At 38.8% G+C, this 12,764-nt stretch overlaps 2 long non-coding RNA genes across 2 annotated transcripts; one reads left to right on the top strand and one right to left on the bottom strand.

Annotated features, from left to right (window-relative positions):
* Positions 1–5,750: 5,750 nt before the first annotated feature.
* On the top strand, positions 5,751–7,924 carry LOC139933816 (uncharacterized). The gene is made up of 2 exons (XR_011785625.1): positions 5,751–6,278; positions 6,831–7,924. It is a non-coding gene; the product is annotated as an uncharacterized lncRNA (long non-coding RNA).
* A 145-nt stretch (positions 7,925–8,069) lies between these two features.
* LOC139933809 (uncharacterized) lies at positions 8,070–10,450 on the bottom strand. The gene is made up of 3 exons (XR_011785624.1): positions 9,851–10,450; positions 9,057–9,169; positions 8,070–8,593 (listed from the first exon to the last, which is right to left on the bottom strand). It is a non-coding gene; the product is annotated as an uncharacterized lncRNA (long non-coding RNA).
* Positions 10,451–12,764: the final 2,314 nt, after the last annotated feature.

Here is a 12,764-nt window from a genome sequence, read left to right as displayed (position 1 = left end):
CCATGGCTTGTAATTAAACTTATTTAACAATCCATATAGGCCTTTTTTTTCCTTTCTTTTTTAAATGTGCATGTACAACCTTTGTTTTATTTCAATTGGTTCGTAAGGTTTCAATGCCTGATTTCCACCGAAATAATTTTTATGTTTGATAAATAAAATAATGCCGATATCATCGGACTCAAGTTCTGATAGTAAAGTCAACGGGATGTGGGTTCGATCCCGGTCCTGACACTTGTGTCTTTAGTGTCCTTGAGCAAGACACTTAACCATTGCTTCCCTTCACACAGGGGTAAAATGGGTACCTGTGAGGGCAGAGATGGTTTATGTGAATAATTAGCTTGGAGTGCAGTAACTTGCAGCACCGGCTGTATACTCCACATGAGCTGAGATTGTTTAAAGGATGAAATAACTCACGGATCTACTAATGTGGACAAGGCACAGGAAAGAGAAACATTTCAAAGGCAAGTCTTTGAACTATTGTACCGATTTATAATAGCAAAGAGTTAAAGTGTGCTGGGGTCCGCCTATCAGCCACTGCCAGAAGCAAGGGGGCAAACCCATTCTCTTGCCGCGACTAGTGTAATATTTTATTTTTTTTAAAAGTTCCTTACGTGTATTACAGACCAAACATGACATCCGCCTTTCCAAAGGACTAAAGCAATGAGTGTCTAATTGACACCCGAACTCTCACTCTGTTGATCAGAAATACTCCAGTGTAAAAACGGTGCACGTTAAGAGTTTAAACATATTTGTTGTGGCCACTTTGAAACATAATAATATTTAAATGTGTATCATTCTGGCACCTGCTTATTTTGGTTTAAACACACACACAAATATAAACATGTTTTAGGTTAAACATGTGAAAAAGTGGGTCCAAAAGTTATGCTTAGAAATGTGTTAGACATATAAAACACTTTTGTCCATTGCACTTGACAATTTTAAAAGAGCTTTGACAGGTGATGCTGTTTTTAATCGAAAATCATCAGGAGAAGGGGCAATTAAATGTGTACGACTATAGTTGTAGCTGGCAATGGGCGCGTTGTAAAAATTATCCATCTGGTTTTATGGACGTGAGATCCGTTCTTCGTTTTTTAATTATCTGCCACTTATCATTTTTTAGTTTTATTAGCCCGTCTAGGAAAGAGATAATTATGGTTTTAATGCAAATTTTCGGGGCAACTTACGAATAACAGAAAGTCGGAGTTAGCACCTTGAGACGACAATGGAAATCAACTCTGCCTCTATTACATGGCAGTGTTTATGTATTCAGCATTTGTGTTTTTCTGTCATTAATGCATTTAAATTTGTTCACATGAAAGTCTAAAATTAGTATGCAATTTTGAACACCTGTATGTGCACAGGTGTTAACCTTGTCTGCATGAATGTACACAGATGTTCATAATTGCCTCGTTTGGATAACGATCACAACTCGTTTGTTTTGATGACTTGTGTGACGCATGTGAATTGAATTCTATCGTGGGAAAAAAATAATACCATTGCTGTCTGGGTCGACCAAACTGAGCAAAATGGAGAAAAACAACTTGAAATGAGATAGACATCAACCTGTAGTTTTTGGGATTCGTTCGATTGTTTTAAAGGCATTGGCACTATTGGTAATTACCCAAAATAATTGTTAGAATAAAAATTACTTGTCAATGATCAATATAAAACATAAAACATTGCGAGAAGCGCGGCTCCCTCTGAAGTAACGTAGTTTTTGAGAAAGAAGCAATTTCTTGCTAATTTGAATTTGATTACGATACCTCAGAATTAGATTTTGAGGTATCGAAATCAAGCATCTGAAAGCACACAACTTGTGCAACAAGGGTGTTTTTTCTTCCATTATTTTCTCACAATTTCGACGACCAATTGAGCTCAAACGTCACAGGCTTGTTATTGTATGCATGTGAGAAGACTTTTCTTTAACAATTATTACCAATAGTGTCCAGTGTCATCAATCATAAAATACAACAGCACTTACATGTGCAAAACTAATTTCATACGGTGCGGCGTTTTTTGTTTACACAAAGCCGAAAATTCCGAGCAGTTTCGCCACGCATGGAAGAATAACCCGAAATTTCAATACACAATCTGAAAAACGTTTCTGACGGAAACGCTTTTCAGATTCATTTTTTTTGGGGGGGGGATAAAAAATGGTATCTTTTTGCATAACCACTTTACTCCAAAAGGTTTCCATTAGCACATTAGGCCTACCCCAAAGTGAACCTATTCTCAACATGTTGTACATGAAGTAATACATTGGTTTGAGGTTGGGATGAGCTTGATGAGACAGTGAACATACAACACAGACTGCCACAAAAGTACCACGCCTTTTAAGGGTCTCTTGGTGGTAATGGTATACAGTAGGGTGACGAGGCCGAGCGGATACGTTTAAAACCTCTTCACCACACATGAATCCGTAAGAAAACTTTTGTCGGTAACGAGAAACGAAGAGCTGTTGGTATAGACGATTTGACCTCTGACGTCACACGAAAACCATAACATGATTCGCGTGCATACCGCCGGGCAAAACCTTTGTGTTTTGGCAGCCAGCTAGAAAGTGTACGCAATCTTACTATGACTACGCAACTCAGTGCCCGGCGAAACATGACGTATATAGTGTTTTGTCAGCAGAGGGTGGTTTGAATGTAAACATAGGTCACATCGTCTATAGGCCTAGACGAGTCTTTTACGTCTTCAGAATTGGGCGGCCAAACTAATATTTACGGTGCATCTAAACATGATCATGCAACTCCTTTTCTCCAAGAGCCACATTGGCTCCCGGTGAAAGAGTGCATTCAATTAAAAATATTGGTGTATGTGTATAAATGTTTATTTTTATTTATGTTTTTATTTATTTGTTGATTTCCAACAGCGGATAGCCGCCACTTACAGGAATCATTAAAAACTATGTATAAATATAATATAAATATAAATAATTTATACCAATATATAACACTAAAAATTACACAACATTGATAAAAACATTATTATAAGTAGACAAAAATAGTACACCGAAACCCACATCAAACAGACCAGGGAACACCAACAAGTACACAAACACACATCGGACATTAAAACAAACACATGTAGTAAGAATATACAAACAGAACAACACACGAAACCCCAAGAGACTTGCACCAGCATATCTTGCTTCTTGTTTTTCTTTTCACATTCAAACTAGGGCTGGGCTTAGCTCATCATCAGACAAAACCCGTCTTGCTGAAAATAAACCAAGCAGCAAATCTCTTCAATCCGCTGCATATAATTCATTTTCCCTGGCCGCTCCAGGACTGTGGAACCATCTTTCCATCACCATACGCACCTCAAATTCACTGCCTTTTTTCAAGAAAGCACTTAAAAACATAATTTTTCTTAGTCTCTGTTTATTTCTATTTCGTTCATTTGTTATATTATTAGCTGTTCCGACCTACCGTCGGAACAGGTTTTGTTTCTGTCGTGATTTTTTTTTTTTTTTCTTATTCTTTGTTTTTGCCTAAAACCCATACCATTTGTACACTTTTTTTTTCTTTAAGCCTAATCTCCCAAACCATAATACGAAAGAGTGAGTTTATTATACCAAATTGTAGCTTAGAACATAAGCTTTACTTTAAATGTAAAATTTTTTTAAGAATCTTAATTAATTAACCACGTTAATCTTCATTTGAATATAACTGGATGCAGTCGCTTCCATGTTATTGTTAAATATTATCTTTGGTAAATGCCATGCAGTATGTACCTATCATGAGTTGTGACTTCTTGAGATGAGTCTACGCGTTTGAATATAACTGGATGCAGTCACTTCCATGTTATTGTTAAACATTCTCTATGGTAAATGTCATACAGTATGTAACTATCATGAGTTGTGACTTCTTGAGAGGAAGTCTACTCATTCTGTTTTCCTACCATCGTTCAGGACCCATAACAATCTAACCGAGTTCCGGGCCCATATACTTTACACGCGACAAAGTACGAAGGTTTAGGGATTTCGTTCAAACGAACGTGCGTAATTGAATAGGGGTTTTTGACGACGACGACACACCATCATGTCCACAGATTTACACTAAACTTAAACAGTTTGCAGATAATGATAGTTGAAAGCTTCCCTTAAAATATTACTTGCTGTGGTGTTGTAGTTTTTGAGAAATTAGTGAAAAAACTGTCAACGTATGACTGGGACCGAGTTGGTTTGGGACCGAGTTGACCGGTGTTATGACAAAAACTGTCCGCTGGCAATAAGTGTCCGCTGAGCATGCGCAGTAGACCCTGGACACTATTTGGCATGTATTACGTGACAAAATAGTGTCCGCCCAACAGAAAGTGTCCGGGCGCCGTGCTGCACAGTGCTGATTTATATTAAAAGTAAATACAAGCCCCCAAAAAATAGACGAACAGAACACTCAAAAGTATGTCAAGATTAGTATCTTATCAAGAAAACAGTGCAGGTTTAAAAAGTACGAATTGTGAAAGTGCTAAAATGTTCTTACGAATTATTTACAATAAAATACAACGAAGAAAGCGTTCAAGTAAAGACAAGCTAGGTTTTGCGTGTCTAAAAATATTATGTTATATACAAATTACACTAAAAATTAACCATTTACAAAAATACATGGAAATATAATATAAACAACTCTGAAAAGTATTACAATATACAGGCGAAATACGAAAGATAAATATAGTACGATATAATTAAAATCAGAAATAGACATTCATGATTAAAACCTGTCATTTAGAACACGAACAGCTGTGGGGTAAAAACTCTGCAAAGTACGGTTGGATCCAGGTTTAATTGAACGGACACGATTCTTAGACCGCATTGGCTGAAAGAGGGAATGTGCTGGGTGAAACTGGTCATCTACTATAGAGAGGGCTCGTTTTTTAACTCGAGAGAGATACAGTTCATCAAGTCATGGAAGTTGGCAACCTATGATTTTACTAGCGGTGCGAACGATCCGGCTGATACGCTTCCGGTCATCGGCTGTTGCATTGCCCCACCAAACTATCATTGATTGTGTCAAGACACTCTCAATCACCGCTCGGTAGAACTTCAACAGAAGTGGCTGACTGACATGGAAGCTTCTCAGCCGTCTCAAGAAAAATAATCTTTGCAATAAGTGTCCGCTGAGCATGCGCAGTAGACCCTGGACACTATTTGGCATGTATTACGTGACAAATAGTGTCCGCCCAACAAAAAGTGTCCGGGCGCCGTGCTGCACAGTGCTGATTTATATTAAAAGTAAATACAAGCCCCAAAAAATAGACGAACAGAACACTCAAAAGTATGTCAAGATTAGTATCTTATCATGAAAACAGTGCAGGTTTAAAAAGTACGAATTGTGAAAGTGCTAAAATGTTCTTACGAATTATTTACAATAAAATACAACGAAGAAAGCGTTCAAGTAAATACAAGACATGTATAATAAAATACAACGAAGAAAGCGTTCAAGTAAAGACAAGGTTTTGCGTGTCTAAACATATTATGTTATATACAAATTACACTAAAAATTAACCATTTACAAAAATACATGGAAATATAATATAAACAACTCTGAAAAGTATTACAATATACAGGCGAAATACGAAAAATAAAAATAGTACGATATAATTAAAATCAGAAATAGACGTTCATGATAAACCTGTCATTTAGAACACGAACAGCTGTTGGATAAAAACTCTGCAAAGTACGGTTGGATCCAGATTTACAGATGGACTATAACAGATTATTGATATAGCCAATATTACTATTTTTGTACAAGAAATGTAAAATAAGGACTGATATTTTAGTAGTATTCAATAAAACCTTTACCTTCATGCAAAAAAAACACAAACTCGCGCGGCGTACTCCGACCCAGAAAACTCAGTTTCGGCAAAAGCCGGTGACCCACGAACCATTCATACACAGTGTGTGACGTCACACCACGTACCGAAGCTCTGTACACAGTGTGTCAGGTCGATCGTGTGCGTGCATTTTACATGTAATGTACACTGAATGTGGAATAACATCGGACACTATAGGCTGCATTTTTTTGACACAAAAAAACAGCGAAACTGTCCGATGGCAGCGGGTCTTGGGAAAACCACAGTATAGATGAGGAAAAGGCATTTCAGGGAGGCACTTCAGAGGAAAGTGAGGGCTCTAGCGATAAGGGGAGCTCACCGGACGAGAGAGAAGCCGAAGACGTGTTATGAGTACATGTAGTTAACCAGCCCGGGGACGATGATCGTCAGGCCGAAGACGATGAGCCAAACTCTGATGATCGACGGCTAAAGACAGACTGGTAAGGCCACAAAACGTTTCATGAATTATACTGAATGATGCTTCGTTTGATCAGTTTATTTCTGCTCCAAAAAATAGTTGAAGGCTATCCTTGACTAAATTAAAACATGAACGAACATGATGGACAAGGTTTATTGTTTACCTCCATTCACGTTATAATACATGTATGTGAACAACACATGCACTGACTTAGCGGGCAGTAGAAATGTGAGAGGAGGGGTAATTTTTGTCTTGCGTTTTATACTTTGTTGGCAAAATTCATACATTATCAATTTAAACTGATATTGTAGATAACCTATGTTGTTGTTTTTCTCCACCAAGTAACTGCGTGGTGGTTGACACATGTGCATCTACACAAATATCTCATGTACATGTATGTAACTGCTACTTTGGATTATGATTGCCTTCTGGCATGGGTATAGTTTTAAAGCAATTCAGGTACACACATGCAATATTAACACTTCACCATGCAAACCACAAATCTGTTGTTAATAATTTTGTATGAATTCTTTTGTTAATAATTTTGTATGAATTCTTTTGTTTTGTTTTACAGAAAACACTGCAATGATGATTATCAGCAAGTGGTGAGCTTAGGACTATCTTGTCCGTTCAACCGCTGCCACCGACATCATGTTTGATGGCAGCAACACGAAGGACGTTTCCAAACCCTCGTGTACAGTACAGTGGAAGGATTTTCGTATCCACCAACGGATTAGGCAGCTTTGCTTTGGTTTAGTCGTAACAATTTTCCAAGTTATAATGATCCGGAGGGAGTGAGAAATAATTTGATAAGCCATAATAATTTACGTATAAATGTACATGTATATTATTTCATTTTGTTTCTTTCAGATGGGTGGGTGGTTCAAATTGATTAATTTAATTTGAACCACCCACCCCTCTGAAAGACACAAAATGTAAATTACTATGGCTTATAAAATTAGGTGTGTGGTTCAAATTGATTAATTTAGCACTTATGTGCAATAAACTTGTCCCCTGTTGTCAACAATACACTATGATTAACATGGTAACAACATTCAACTTGGTTAGCAGAAATATAAAAACAAAACAAAAAACAGAAGCCATGTACACCTCCATAATAACGACAACACTAAAACTGTATGTATTTGCAAACGACAATAGTTTATTTTTGAGTTTAAAATATCAAAATTGAAAAAAGGTTGCCTAGTGATAGCGAAATCATCTGAACAGTCCGTCATCAAAAAAAGTTAACTATACAACCCTGTCAACGCCCCTCCCCCCCAAAAAAAAAAACCTAAGCCATGTTATGTACCTAGTTAGCTGTGGTTCTCTTTGTAAATTGTAAATTAAGTTGTACATTAAAAGAATATAATGAAATCATTGTGTACAGACCATGTCATTCTGTTTTTAAACAAAGTTGATTGTACTACCCTGGTTACCCCCCCCCCCCAAAAAAATATATATATATATAAAAAATAAAATAAAAACCCACATCAATGTGTACAAGCTAGGGCCCAATTTCATGGATCTGCTTACTGTAAACAAAGAATCGACACTTGCGGAAGCAGGAAATTCTGTGCTTACGTCAAGCGTGTTTCACAGGTTACCAGCAAATTTTGGCTTTTGCGGGTCATGGGTGCATACTTGGTTTATACCAGGCATTCTACGCTTACAAAGTATTAAGTGCAGAAATTTAGCCTTTGGACGTAAGCAGAGAACCGTGACCATAGCGCACATTTTGGTGGTGAACAGATCCATGAAATTGGGCACAGGTCATTCTTTCTTTAAACAAAGTTGATTCTACTACCATGGACCCCCCCCCCCCCTACCAAAAAAAAAGCACAAAAAAATCAATGTGTACAGGCTAGCTAGGGCCCAGTTTCATGGATCTGCATACTGTAAACAAAGAATCGACACTTGCGGAAGCAGGAAATTCTGTGCTTACGTCAAACGTGTTTCACAGGTTACCAGCAAATTTTGGCTTTTGCCCGTCATGGGTGCATAGTTGGTTTATACCAGGCATTCTACGCTTACAAAGTAAGCTCAGAAATTTAGCGTTTGGACGTAAGCAGAGAACGGTGACCATAAGCGCAGAATTTGGTGATGAACAGATCCATGAAACTGGACACAGGTCATTCTTTCTTCAAAGTTGAACCCACTACCTTTGAATCCCCACCCCCCCCAAAAAAAAAAAAAGCTGTTGCAATCCTTTTCCGGCTGGTGAAGGTTGATGTCAATGACACGGGGGTTACACATCAGCTGCGGATGGAGTTGTTTTCATGTCTTGTCACCCTGCTGACAATGAACAAGTGCATTGTGCATGCATTCTATGCGTATCTGTTTAATGAAAAATAAAAAAAAAAAAAAAATAATCGTTATGTGGGATTTCTTGAAAATTTACAAGGCAGAAATACAATCTCGGAAGGTTTGACGTAACACCATGTACTGACAATCTCTCTTTGAGTTGGCGTAGTTTTGAAAATAACCTTACAGGAGTTAACGCAAAACCAGTACAAAAGGAGTCCACATGCAACAAAACCAAGGGGGCAGGTTTTCTTTATGTCTGATAGAAAACATGACCTCCAACCACCCCCCTCCCCCAGATCTACACCTAGTACAAAACTGTTCAGGTACAGATCGGGGTAGGGGGGGGGGGGTTCTTGCGATTCAACACCCCATCCCCCTCCACCCCCCCCCCCCCCCATCACCGTGAACAGTTTTCAAAGGGGCAGCTGAAAAACTAAAAATGAAGAAATCATCTGATCCTCTGAAAATTTGCATGCATAGGCCTACTACTTACCTAAAGTGCTATTGAGAATCTTAGGTCTCCATTTCTAGTTCTGGCTAGCATGTCTCCGTACTGCATTGTCTTCGTCCTGCATTCTCATTGTAGTGTAGAGCTGCGAGTTTTTTCTGTACAAAAAAATATAAAAACAAAAAATAAATAAATAAATAAAAAAACTAGTGCTGAAAAAGAACTGGCCTTATTTTACAAATGCAAATATAGTAAACACTCCATAATTAACCGTGCCAAGCCAATAAACACAGCTATAGGAAAACTTCAGACTAAACTTCTCTGGAATTGGTAATTCCTGAATTAGGAGAGAAAAATTCTGAATGACCATGGATGGGCAATTATATGGATGGGAGTTTGAACATATTTTGAGCTGTGCCTTAAAAAAAAAAGCGAACAATTATTAGGCAGCTTTGGCAAAAACAATGTCCAGCAATCCAGTATAGACCAATATAAATACATGTCAGCGAGGCCAATAAACTGTTAACTGTAACAATCAACTTTTTAAATGGATTAATATAGTGTTCACACATGGTTGAGCATGAACATGCCAGAAAGTGTAAACCAGGGCATAAACATGCCTAAAGCACTTGGGTGGCTACATGGATTCATCACTCAACAGAGTCAATACACTATGTAGCTATTTTATGGTAGTCTGGTCAGATTCAGAGCATGCACATCGTGTCATTTGACAACAAGATTTTTCTTATTACAATTACATGTACATGTATTGGGCCTGAATTAATAATGGAGATAGTTTCTCAGTAGTAGATTTTTAAAAATTATTAACAAGTACTTACCAGGCTTTTCTCCCTCTCTTTTCTGTAATGCCACTTGATTCTTTTGCTGTTCCACGGCCACTTGCGACCAGGGCCACGGCAGAGGGACCCCGCCGACGTCGTAGCATGCACAAGCAGCACTGGCTGGGGCCTGGTGGTAGAAGATCCCCCTGAATTCTCTCGATGCTTAGAGGTTTAAATTTCGGAATCGATCCAGGCTTCTTACACAAACTTTGAAACTTCTAGTGCATCCACAAACAACCAAATAGTCGGCAGTATTTATAGCTGATACATTAGAAACAAAAAGCTTCGTAGCACACACGCACGCCTATAGTGTGGATGAAAACGCATACACAACACACGGAGTAACATGGCGTAATCTTTGTTTACTCTCGTTGCTTCATGGGTATGACATCACCATTTTTTGACCGCGTTCATGACGTCCGCTGGTTTACAAATCCGCTTGGATTTCAGTGTTGGTTTAATAGCCGGGAACCAGTACAGGGCGGGAAATTTCAAAATCGAAGAATCGAGGTCAAATTTTTTCGGTCAAATTGTAGCAAAATTATTTGGAGAAAAACATGACCACAACAATGAATTGATAGTTGAACATAACATAAACAAGTTCTGATAGTGATTTTAATGTAGGAGTACCGTTATAGTCCATCTTTAATTGAACGGAAACGATTCTTAGACCGCATGGGCTGAAAGAGGGAATGTGCTGGGTGAAACTGGTCATCTACTATAGAGAGGGCTCGTTTTTTAACTCGAGAGAGATACAGTTCATCAAGTGACTGGAAGTTGGCAACCTATGATTTTACTAGCGGTGCGAACGATCCGGCTGATACGCTTCCGGTCATCGGCTGTTGCATTGCCCCACCAAACGATCACTCTCAATCACCGCTCGGTAGAACTTCAACAGAAGTGGCTGACTGAAATGGATATGGTGGCCCTGACGGGACACAGCCAGTCGTGAATATTTTCGCGACGTCGTATATTTATTCACGACAAGTCGCGAATATTTTCGCGACGTCGCGAATAATTATTTTCACGACTAGTCGCGAATATTTTCGCGACGTCGTATATTTATTCACGACAAGTCGCGAATATTTTCGCGACGTCGCGAATATTTTCACGACTAGTCGCGAATATTTTCACGACTAGTTGCAAATATTTTTTACGACGTCGTGAATAATTCTGCGACTAGTCGTGAATAAATTCGCGACTAGTCGTAAATATTTTTTCAGTAGCTTGAGTGTGTAATTCTTACACGGCACGCGTAGAGAGCCAAGCTATGAAGATTGTAGCCACTCAGCTATGTGTATGGGGCCCATGTTTTATCCAGTAGAACTGTTATCGAAGTTCGGAAAAACAGTGTCTGACTTTCATCAATATTTCGGGGGTTTTCAAGGTTGAATTACTCCAAACCCAAATAATTCTGAATGCCAAAGGATTAATCTTTCAGTTAAACTTGGTGGGGGATTACGTGATGCGTTGCACCCTGCCGTGACGGAACGAACTCGCGTTTCAAGTTGGAAATAACAACGCAAATTGCTCTAACATTTCAGGTAAAAATTGTCAAATTTATTTGCTGAAATTGTCAACACATTATAATTAAACTTATCATTGGGTTGTTTGTAAAATTTACCTCGGGTGACATATAACGTTATGTTTTATCTGAAGAGTGAAAGTGCCAACGTTTATTGCCTAGCATAGGATAGCCTACTCCTACTAAAGTACTAGTAAAACTATAACGTCAGGCCTCGTAGGCCTACCGTAAGGGCCATACGTCAACGTTAGTTTTGTTTAAATAACCCACCATCGATTTGCAAGAGTCGGAATTCTCCTCCGGATCCATCATCGTACGGGACAGCTTTCAGCTTAGTCTTACTAAGCCGTCAACGTGAATACAGTAATTACACACTCAAGCTACTGAAAAAATATTCGCGACTAGTCGCAGAAATATTCACGACGTCATGAAAATGTTCGCGACTAGTCGTGAAAAAATTCGCGACTAGTCGTAAAAAAATTCGCGACTTGTCGTGAAAAAATTCGCGACTAGTCGTGAAAAAATTCGCGACTTGTCGTGAATAAATTCACGACGTCGCAAAAATATTCAAGACGTCGCAAAAATATTCACGACTGGCTGTGTCCCGTCAGGGCCACCATAGTATTGTAATCACTTTCTTTTCGAAAATATTGCAAATTTCTGCGTGTATACGTTCTGTGTGTGGGGATGACATATGGACTGTACCACCAATGGTACAGGGGTAAATGGAACAAATAAACTTATTAGCAACAGTGGGTTGCTGTTTGGTGCGTTTAAAAAATGGTGGAAAGTTGGGTATAGGCCTACATGAGTGACTTGAGTGAGTTACCCACACATGTAACAGACGCATGTATTTTTGTTTCTCATAAAGCCTTAATTATTTGTATTTAACACACGAAATTAACCCCCTTTACAAAATGGTATATAAACCATACCATTTACCCCTCTGCGCAACATCAATGAGTCACTCTGGAATGTTAATGGAAGTCCGAGGTCGCCATCTACTTCAAACTTAAAGAGGTGGCTCTGTGTGCAGCCTACGGCTTCCCCTTCGATCAACAGGTGGCCCATATCAAAACCAGACAACCACACATGTAAGGAGATATCGCTCGTGACTCCAGCCAATCAGACAACTCCTCGTAAGAGGGAGTTCGGTTCAGGGTTTTGTAGACTTGCAATCCGACGTCTGTAACGACACAACCGTGTTGGATTCCACAAGGATGCCATGCCACTGGACCTTCTAATTTTTAATCCAAGATGGCGCGGGTTACGCTTTTAATAGTACAGATAGGGCCACGTGGACCTTTCTCTGTAGAGAGACCATGGTTTAATCAGACTCTAACTGCAATACAACCTTTACTATTACAAGCATTTCAAATTGTCGCG

This window comes from Asterias amurensis, chromosome 1 (genome assembly GCF_032118995.1).
Source record: "Asterias amurensis chromosome 1, ASM3211899v1".
NCBI classification, from domain to species: Eukaryota; Metazoa; Echinodermata; class Asteroidea; order Forcipulatida; family Asteriidae; genus Asterias; species Asterias amurensis.
Note: the sequence above shows the minus strand (reverse complement) of the source record. Positions and strands in the feature narration are given on the sequence as shown.